The following is a 9,722-nucleotide window of genomic DNA, read 5'->3' as shown; positions in this document are numbered from 1 at the left end:
CCGGAGGGTTTATAGTCGCCGGTCCGACTCTAAGATTTAACGTCGCTGCTCGACGGTCTTCCGGCCAGAGGTTTTATAGTCGCCGGTCCGACTCTAGGGTTTAACGTCGGAGCTCGACGGTCTTCAAGCCGGGGGGTTTATAGTCGCCGGTCTGACTCTAAGATTTAACGTCGCTGCTCGACGGTCTTCCGGCCGGAGGGTTTATAGTCGCCGGTCCGACTCTAAGATTTAACGTCGCTGCTCGACTATCTTCCCGCCGGAGGGTTTATAGTTGCCGGTCCGACTCTAAGATTTAACGTCGCTGCTCGACAGTCTTCCGGCCGGAGGGTTTATAGTCGCCGGTCCGACTCTAGGGTTTAACGTCGGAGCTCGACGGTCTTCAAGCCGGGGGGTTTATAGTCGCCGGTCCGACTCTAAGATTTAACGTCGCTGCTCGACGGTCTTCCGGCCGGAGGGTTTATAGTCGCCGATCCGACTCTAAGATTTAACGTCGCTGCTCGACGGTCTTCCGGCCGGAGGGTTTATATTCGCCGGTCCGACTCTAGGGTTTAACGTCGGAGCTCGACGGTCTTCAAGCCGGGGGGTTTATAGTCGCCGGTCCGACTCTAAGATTTAACGTCGCTGCTCGACGGTCTTCCGGCCGGAGGGTTTATAGTTGCCGATCCGACTCTAAGATTTAACGTCGCTGCTCGACGGTCTTCAATAATGAGCTTATAGCTCGGCTAATATATGCCCGACCGAACGGTACGGGGTCTTCACTATCGAGCACTTGGATCGGATAATATACGCCCGTCCGAACGACACGGGGTCTTCGCCATCGAGCATTTGGCTCGGATAAATACACTCGGCCGAACGGCACGGGGCCTTCACCATCGAGCATTTGGCTCGGATAATATACGCCCGCCCGAACGGCACGGGGTCTTTGCCGTGTCTTTCATACAGACAACTGCTGGTCGTACAATACTCGCTCCTTTGTTTTGTTCTTATAACTTTCATTCCTGCAGCCAAAAGATACATCCGAACATAATATTCATCAAAATATGTTACATCGGCGCACCTTTCATCCGACCCGATAGGGCTGGAGGTGGTTTGCGCTCCATGGCCTATCCAGCCGCCGTCCATCTTCATCCTCCAAGTAATAGGCTCCAGATCGAAGCTTCTCGACAACCTTGAAGGGTCCTACCCAGGGAGCCTCCAGCTTGCCTACGTCCCCGACCGGCTTCACTTTCTTCCAGACCAAGTCGCCCACCTGGAATGCTCGAGGAATCACGCGGCGGTTGTAGCTCTGCTTCATTCTCTGCCTGTAGGCCATCAGCCGGACGGACACTTTGGCTCGCTCTTCGTCGATCAAGTCCAATTCTAGTTGCCTCCGCTCGGAATTATCTTTGTCGTAGTTCTGGATCCGGACGGACTCTAGGCCGACCTCGACTAGGACGATCGCCTCGCCTCCATACACTAGGTGGAACGGTGTTACTCCCGTTCCCTCCTTAGGGGTCGTGCGGATTGCCCATAGGACCCCCGGCAGCTCATCCACCCAGCTTCCTCCCATGTGGTCGAGCCGAGCCCGAAGAATTCAGAGTATCTCCCGGTTGGCTACTTTGGCTTGACCATTGCTTTGGGGATACGCCACAGACGTGAAGTGCTGCTCAATGCCATATCCATTGCACCATTCCTCGAGCTGCTTTCCGACGAACTGCCGCCCGTTGTCCGACACGAGCCTACGCGGGATGCTGAACCGACAGATGATGTGCTGCCAGATGAATTTCTTGACCATCTGCTCGGTTATCTTGGCCAATGGCTCGGCCTCCACCCACTTGGAGAAGTAATCTACTGCCACCAATAGAAACTTCCGTTGTCCGGTCGCCATAGGGAAGGGTCCTACGATGTCCATGCCCCACTGGTCGAATGGGCAAGACACTGTGGACGCTTTCATTTCTTCCGTCGGCTTATGCGAGAAACTGTGGTACTTCTGACAGGAAAGACACGTTGCGACGGTCCGAGCGGCGTCCTCGTGTAACGTTGGCCAGAAGTATCCGGCCAGCAGGATCTTCCTAGCCAAAGACCGGCCGCCCGGGTGGCCTCCGCAAGATCCTTGGTGCACTTCCTGGAGAATGTACTCGGCGTCTTCCGAACTGACACACTTCAGCAGAGGTCGGGAGAACGCCTTTTTGTAAAGTTGATCTCCGATGAGTGTGAACCGGCCGGCTCTCCTCCTCAGTAGCTGGGCTTCCTCCCGATCGGACGGTGTGGCACCCGATCGCAGAAACTCCGTGATGGTTGTTCTCCAATCGCTCGGGAAGGTGAGGCCATCCATCCGGTCCACATGCGCTACCAGAGATACTTGCTCGATTGGTTGCTGGATGACGACCGGGGATATTGAGCTAGCGAGTTTGGCTAACTCATCTGCCGCCTGGTTCTCTGCTCGGGGTATCTTCAGGACCACTACCTCGGTGAAGCCGGTCTTGAGTCTTTCAAAGGCCTCCGCGTACAATCTGAGCCTTGCATTGTTTATCTCAAAAGCGCCCATGAGTTGCTGAGCGGCAAGCTGGGAATCCGAGTGGATCAACACCCGACTGGCTCCAACATGCCGTGCGGCCTGCAATCCGGCTATGAGGGCCTCGTACTCTGCCTTATTATTTGTTGCCCGATAGTCCAGCTGGACGGATAAATACATCCGCTCTCCCTGAGGCGAGAGTAGCATGATCCCAATCCCGCTTCCGAGCCGAGTGGACGATCCGTCCACATATATCTTCCATGTAGCTTCGGGCTCAAGCTTTTGTATGTCGGTCACGAAATCTGCCAAGGACTATGCTTTGATTGCCGAGCGGGGTTGATATTGGATGTCGAATTCGCTAAGTTCCGTTGTCCATTTGATGAGCCGTCCGGATGCTTCATGGTTCAGAAGTACCCTTGCTAGCGGGCCATTCGCCATCACAATAATGGTGTGCGCCAAAAAGTAAGGGCGCAACCTCCGAGCGGCAAGGACCAAGGCGAAAGCCAACTTCTCGAGACCAGTGTAGCGAGACTCAGCATCCTTTAAGATATGGCTTAAAAAGTACACTGGCTATTCCTCGCCGCTCGGCCTTACTAATGCTGAACCCACAGCATGCTCAGTTGAAGATAAATAAATGCGGAGTGGCTCACCTACGACTGGTTTCGCCAACACTGGCAAGGAATTCAAGTAAGTCTTCAATTCCTCGAAGGTCCAATCGCACTCCTCGTCCCATTGAAACTTGGTGGCTTTACGGAGAATCTTGAAAAATGGCAAGCTCCGATCGGCGGTCTTAGAGATAAACCTTGACAGCGCCGTTATCCGACCGGTGAGACGTTGTACCTCTCAGAGATTTCTGGGAGGCGGCATGTCTTGCAATGCCTTTATCTTGCTGGGGTTCGCCTCTATGCCCCGCTCTGTCACAATGTAACCCGGGAAGCACCCGCCTTTCGCTCCGAACAGTCACTTCTGAGGGTTAAGTTTGACGCCATATCTTCTCAACGTTTGGAAGGTCTCCTCCATGTCCGCGTAGAGATTAGCCGCCCGGAAGGACTTGATAAGTATGTCGTCCACGTACACTTCCAGGTTGCATCCGATCTGCTCCCTGAAGACCTTGTTCATCAGACGCTGGTAGGTGACTCCTGTGTTCTTCAGCCCGAACGGCATTACATTGTAGCAGTAGGTGTCGTCCGCCGTGATGAAGTTAACCTTCTCTTGGTCTTCTCGGGCGAGCGGCACTTGATGGTAGCCTTGGTATGCATCCAACATGCATATCAGCTCGCACCCGGCTGTGGAATCCACTAGTTGATCGATCCGGGGCAGAGGATAGAAGTCCTTTGGGCATGCCTTGTTCAAGTCCCGGAAGTCGATGTAGACTCTCCACTTATTGCCCGGCTTGGAGACCAGAACCACATTTACGAGCCAACTTGGGAATTGCACTTCCCTTATGTGGTCGGCCTCCTGAAGCTTCTCTACCTCCGCCCGGATGATTACATTTTGCTCCGCGCTGAAGTCCCTCTTCCTTTGCTTCACCGGTCGATCGTCCGGCCGAACGTGAAGTTCATGCTGCGCTACACTAGGCGAGACTCTTGGCAGCTCGTGGGTCGACCAAGCGAAGACGTCGCAGTTTCACTGTATGCATTTGATCAACTTCTCCTTTTATTTCTCCTCCAGATCGGATGCTATGAAGGTGGTGGCCTCCGGTCGGGAGGAATCAATCTGCACCTCCTCCTTTTCTTCATAAACCAAAGAAGGTGGTTTCTCGGTTATAGTATTTATCTCGACCCGTGGTATTTTCCGAGCGGACTTGGCCTCGACTCGGACCATCTCCACATAACATCTTCGAGCGGCCAATTGATCTCCCCGCACCTCCCCTACTTGATCTTCCACCGGGAACTTGATCTTCTGGCAGAAGGTAGAGACGACCGCCCAGAATTCGTTGAGAGCCGGTCGTCCCAAAATCACGTTGTACGCCGAAGGAGCATCGACCACGATGAAGGTGGTGGTCCTTGTCCTTCTGAGCGGCTCCTCGCCCAACGAGATAGCTAGCTGGACCTGACCGACCGGCAAGACTTCGTTCCCCGTGAACCCGTAGAGGGGGGTCGTCATTGGCAAGAGTTCAGCTCGGTCTATTTGTAGTTAGTCGAAGGCCTTTTTAAATATTATGTTGACCGAGCTGCCTGTGTCAATGAAAATGCGGTGAATAGTATAGTTAGCTATTACAGCTCGGACGATCAAGGCATCATCGTGTGGGACTTCGACTCCTTCGAGGTCCTTGAGCCCGAAGCTTATCTCGGGTCCGCTCGCCCTTTCCTGGCTGCAGCCGACCGCGTGGATCCTCAGTTGCCTTGCGTGTGCCTTTCTGGCTCTGTTGGAATCTCCACAGGTCGGGCCTCCGGCGATGATGTTGATCTCTCCCCGAGATGTGTTGCCCCTATTTTCCTCCTCCCGAGCGGAAGATCGAGGTCATTCGTGTGATGCCCGATGGTGAGTTCCAGGCTGATGACGATGCTGTCGCTCGGGGGATCTCCTTTCCATCCTTTGAACGGGGCTCCGTTGTCGATGTTGCCGGTCTGGTGAAGGCGATTGGCGGCGGTAACTCCTCGGCGCGGGGTGAGCGATGGGAGGGAGGCTTCGACAGTCGTGGGTGTTGTGAGTAGCCGACTGATGGAGTGAACAAAACATCGGGGTCCATACCTTCCCCCTGGGCTTGGGCTGATCAGCCACGACTTGCTGGACGGCGTGCGGTCGAGCGTGCTGATGAGGACGGGCGGCTTCGGCTCGCGGTCCTCTGGGTGGCTGGTGACTGACGGGCTGCTTCCGCTCGGCGGAAACTGGTTGGTCACTCAGGGCTTCTTTTCTTCTCGCCACCTGGGCTTCCTCCACATTGATGTATTCGTTGGCCTTGTGCAGCATGTGGTCGTAGTCCCTGGGCGACTTCCGGATGAGCGAGCGAAAGAAGTCACCGTCCACGAGCCCTTGCGTGAACGCGTTCATCATTGTTTCCGAGGTGACCGTTGGGATGTCCATGGCCACCTGGTTGAAACGTTGAATGTATGCTCGGAGCGGCTCCCTCGCGCCCTGCTTGATGGTGAACAGGTTGACGCTTGTCTTCTGGTGGCGCCTCGCAAAATGATGAAGGAACGCCGTTCGAAATTCCTTGAAACTCGTGATGGATCCGTCCGGCAGTCTCCGAAACCACCGATGTGCCGATCTCGAAAGCGTGGTGAGGAACACTCGGCACTTCACGCCATCTATGTATTAATGCAGAGTGGCGGTGCTGTCAAACTTACCCAGGTGGTCGTCTGGGTCGGTTGTCCCGTTGTATTCTCCGATCGCGGGGGGCGCATAATGCTTCGGCAACGGATCGCGAAGAATGGCGTCTGAAAACTACCAGTTGATCCGCTCGGGTGACGATTCTGTTCGGGGCATCTTTCATTTTCTGACGTCCCGGACGGGTGCTTCGTCCGATGAAGATCCCTTGTCTTGATTGGCTTGTGCTACCTCCGAGGGCGTCTGGAACAGAGCCCGATGAAAGGGTATAGGGGCGGGCGGCGCCCCCACCTGAGTGCCGGCCGACCCCTTATTTTGTCCCCATATTGAGAGCTGCTCCTGTCTGTCTTCGGGTGGGGCTCGGCCCCCCGAGGCTGATGTCGCCTGCTGCGCTGCTCGCTCGGCCTGAGCTTTCTGCTGCTGCTCCACGATTTTTGCTGCTCGTGCTTGGACGAGTGCTTCGAGCTCTTCGGGAGAGAGCGTTACCAAAAGTTGACGTCCAGCTTCTTCCATCTTCCTGGCTCGGATTCAGGTGCGTTCCCACAGACGGCGCCAATTTGATCCTGTCCGAGCGCTGAGTCGACAGACTCTGGGGACGTGGCACGCTCCGCTGTCTCCGACTGGTGGTGTAGCTCTCCGGCGAACCTGCAAAGAAGCCGAGCCGGGAGGGGTTTCCCGGCGACGACCCTCCGACGCTCAAGTCAGGCAACTAGAGAGGCAGCGTAATGTGACTACAGTAAAGAGTTGCGCATACCTTCGTCGACGTCTGGGGTCCTTATATAGGACCCCGGGGAAGCGCGAGCACGCTTCCCGATGCGTGCACGCTTCCCCAAACATATCTTAATGAGCATGTGTCAGAAAAATACCTCTGGCGCCATTCCGCAATCGTCCGAGCATATCCTGGATGTGACGGCGGAAGCTTCCACCGTATGATCCTGAGTACGGCTCGGCCGCCAACTCTGCTGCATGTCGACGGTAGACGTCTCGAGGATGATGTTATCCCCTGTCTCCTTTGTTCTCTTGCGATTCCTGTCTGTTCCAGGGCCAAGCGGTTAAGCCGCTCGGCGAGCATGTCACTTCTACCCCGGTCGTGTGCTTGGATGAGATTGCTCCTGCCTATGTTTCCGGGTGCCTCGACCGAGCGGACATCCTGCTCGGCCTTAAAACCTTTTTACCTTTGAGCAATTGAAACCCGACCCCCAGTCGGGTTGTCTTCCTTCGGTTCAGGGGATTCACGGCCGGTTGGCTAGATTTCTCCCGGTCCGTCAGCCAGAAATGTCCGGTCGGTCGACCTACTTCGTCCGCTCGGTTATGTCTCAGGGTTGAATCTCCTGACCTTTGACCTCCACGTGTCGTCGACCTTCCGCCCACGAGGGTCCCCCGTCCTTATCACCGGATCAGTTTATTTTAAGCTCGGCTCGGCTTGGCTCAATTATCTTATCAAACAAGTTTGAACACACCAAAGCTCGACTCGGTTAGGCTTGTTTACAACCCTAGGTCTAGGCGCTCAAATTGTTCTGCCACGTCAGCGAGCCATTTCTATGAAGTCGATCAACACAGAGTCCACGTCACCCAACTCCATGTGCCGGATTGGGTCCAGGCGCCTGGGAAATGAAGATTCGTTGGAAAGAAGTAGTTACAAAGTGGATCAAGTCGACCAAGTCCATACACCCGGACTGGATCTAGGAGCCTAGGAGGTGCCATGTCAACTAATAGCTAGCTTCAACCAATGAGTTATAAATAGAGCTTTGGCGCTCAAAGTTAATTACAACACACTTGTACTTTCATTTACAAACTTTGTTTTATTGTTCTTGTTCTTAATCACTGTAAGCAAGGGTGAAGTCACCCTTGTGTTAGGGTGGACTCGAGCCCCACCTAACTTTTGCTTTTATTAAAAGTTAAGAAGGAGAGGGGATGATGAAAGAGGCTATAGCTTACTGCAAGTGGAAAAAGAGAAGGAGAAGAATATAAGAAAGAGAAAAAAAAGTAGAGAGGCATGTCGAGTGAAGTTGTTGGCGTGTGGAAGAGGGTCGATGCGAGGCAATGGACTGTTGCGCGTACACAGTAGAGAGGAAGAGAAAAATGAAGGTTTTTCAAAAATATCCTAATTTGTTTTAAATCGGTCGAACTGATTTAATCTATCACTTGTTTAGCTATAACTTAACCAAATTTAATCCAAATCAATCCTAATTTGAACCAAAGTAATATTTATCTCCATGCCTACCTATTGGATTAAGTTTGAATCCAATCTGATATTAATTCAATACTCTCACTTCTTGTTCTATGAGTTGGTTTATTTGTTTTGTTTTTTTAATTAGTACATGCTCCTTAGTAGTTATGGCTTGTAAATTTATAATATACGAGGACAAAAATATGATGATGCTAGCAATATACGTGACTCTTGTAATGAATTACAAGCTCTTTTCTTGAAAGATTATCATGTGCATTTATGTACATTGTTTCACTTATCAATTTCAACTAGTATTAACTACAACTTGAAAAAAAATATAGTTATTCTTTTCAAAATTTAATTTCATTAACGCATATGATATCTTAAACTTCATGCTAAGTTACATTCTGCTTAAAGAATTGAAGTTGCGCGTATGGTAGCTACTGGTGAATGCGATATCGGTAGAGGATGTAATCAAATTGAAAATTTACTACGACTTGGAAAGATTTGTTGTTGTTCTAATTTCGACTTAATTTGTAGCATGATTGATATGTATAATTATGCGATTACTATATTAGAAAATATGATGGATGATGAGTCTTCTAACTCAATCTGTGGTGAAGCTAGTAGTTCATTGATTGCGATAAAGCCTTTTGATTTAATATTCATATTACATTTGATGCAAATGAGAATGGGGAAAACAAATCTGCTTTGTCAAACATTACATAAGAAATCTTTAGATATTTTTAATGTAATGGACTATTTTTCAACTACTAAAACTTTATTTCATACTTTGAGAAAATAAAGATTTGTTATTCCACTTAGGTGAAAGAAGTTTGCGCCAACAGAATAAGCATTTTCAACTATGAAATTTATAAAAATAATTCTTCGTAACAAGATGAAAGAAGAGTTTTTTTTTGCAAATTTTATAGTCATCTATATTGATCGGGAGTTGGTTGAAAAAAATTAATAATGATATAATAATTAATGAGTTTGATTTTAAGAAAAATCTTAAATTACAACTTCAATAATATTTTTACTCCTGCTTTTCAATGTATTGAATATTAAATATTTTCATTTCATATTTTCATAAAATTAATATACACATACTTTTTATTTTATCTATATTTTTAAGTTAATTAATTTTTGTATTTATTATAGTCGACGGTTAGCCCCAGGTAATTTTGAATCCTGGCTATGCCCTTGGCTATAAAGGACTACTCTGCCTTCGATCGTTATCGAAGAAGGAGCTACTTAGTGTGCATTTCAACATCTTGGATTAACAACTATCCATGTTATAACTAAGTAAATATTTGTGTCCCCTATTTTCTGTTTGTCTTTTATTTACTTTAACTAAAGTGTGTTTGCCTTGCTAAGTTGAGAAACAAGAGAAGTGTTAAATTTTAATTGTAGATCTATTCACCTTTTCTAGTCGGCCTACTCGGATTATAGTCAGTACACATGATGATTGCTTTCCATGTTGTGAAATGGTTGAAATTAAATTATCAAACCCTGCTACACTAGTATAACATAAAGACATGGCTCGGATTATCTTTCGACGAACACAATGGTGAATATTAATTTCTAGACAAAGTTTCCGTGGGATTTTGGGGGTTCAATTAAATCCTAAGATCAATTCCAGTGCAATTGCAATTAATGAGAACCTAAGCACCTAACCAAGGTCTTGACAAGGGAAATGAAACTAATCCATGACCATGAAATCAATAGAGAAATGATCCACAACCAACTAACAAGCTTAACCAACTTGAAACACATAAAGAAAATATT

Source organism: Zingiber officinale, chromosome 6B, assembly GCF_018446385.1.
Source record: "Zingiber officinale cultivar Zhangliang chromosome 6B, Zo_v1.1, whole genome shotgun sequence".
Classification (NCBI taxonomy): domain Eukaryota; kingdom Viridiplantae; phylum Streptophyta; class Magnoliopsida; order Zingiberales; family Zingiberaceae; genus Zingiber; species Zingiber officinale.
The sequence above is the reverse complement of the archived record's forward strand: the minus strand, read 5'-3'. Positions refer to the sequence as shown.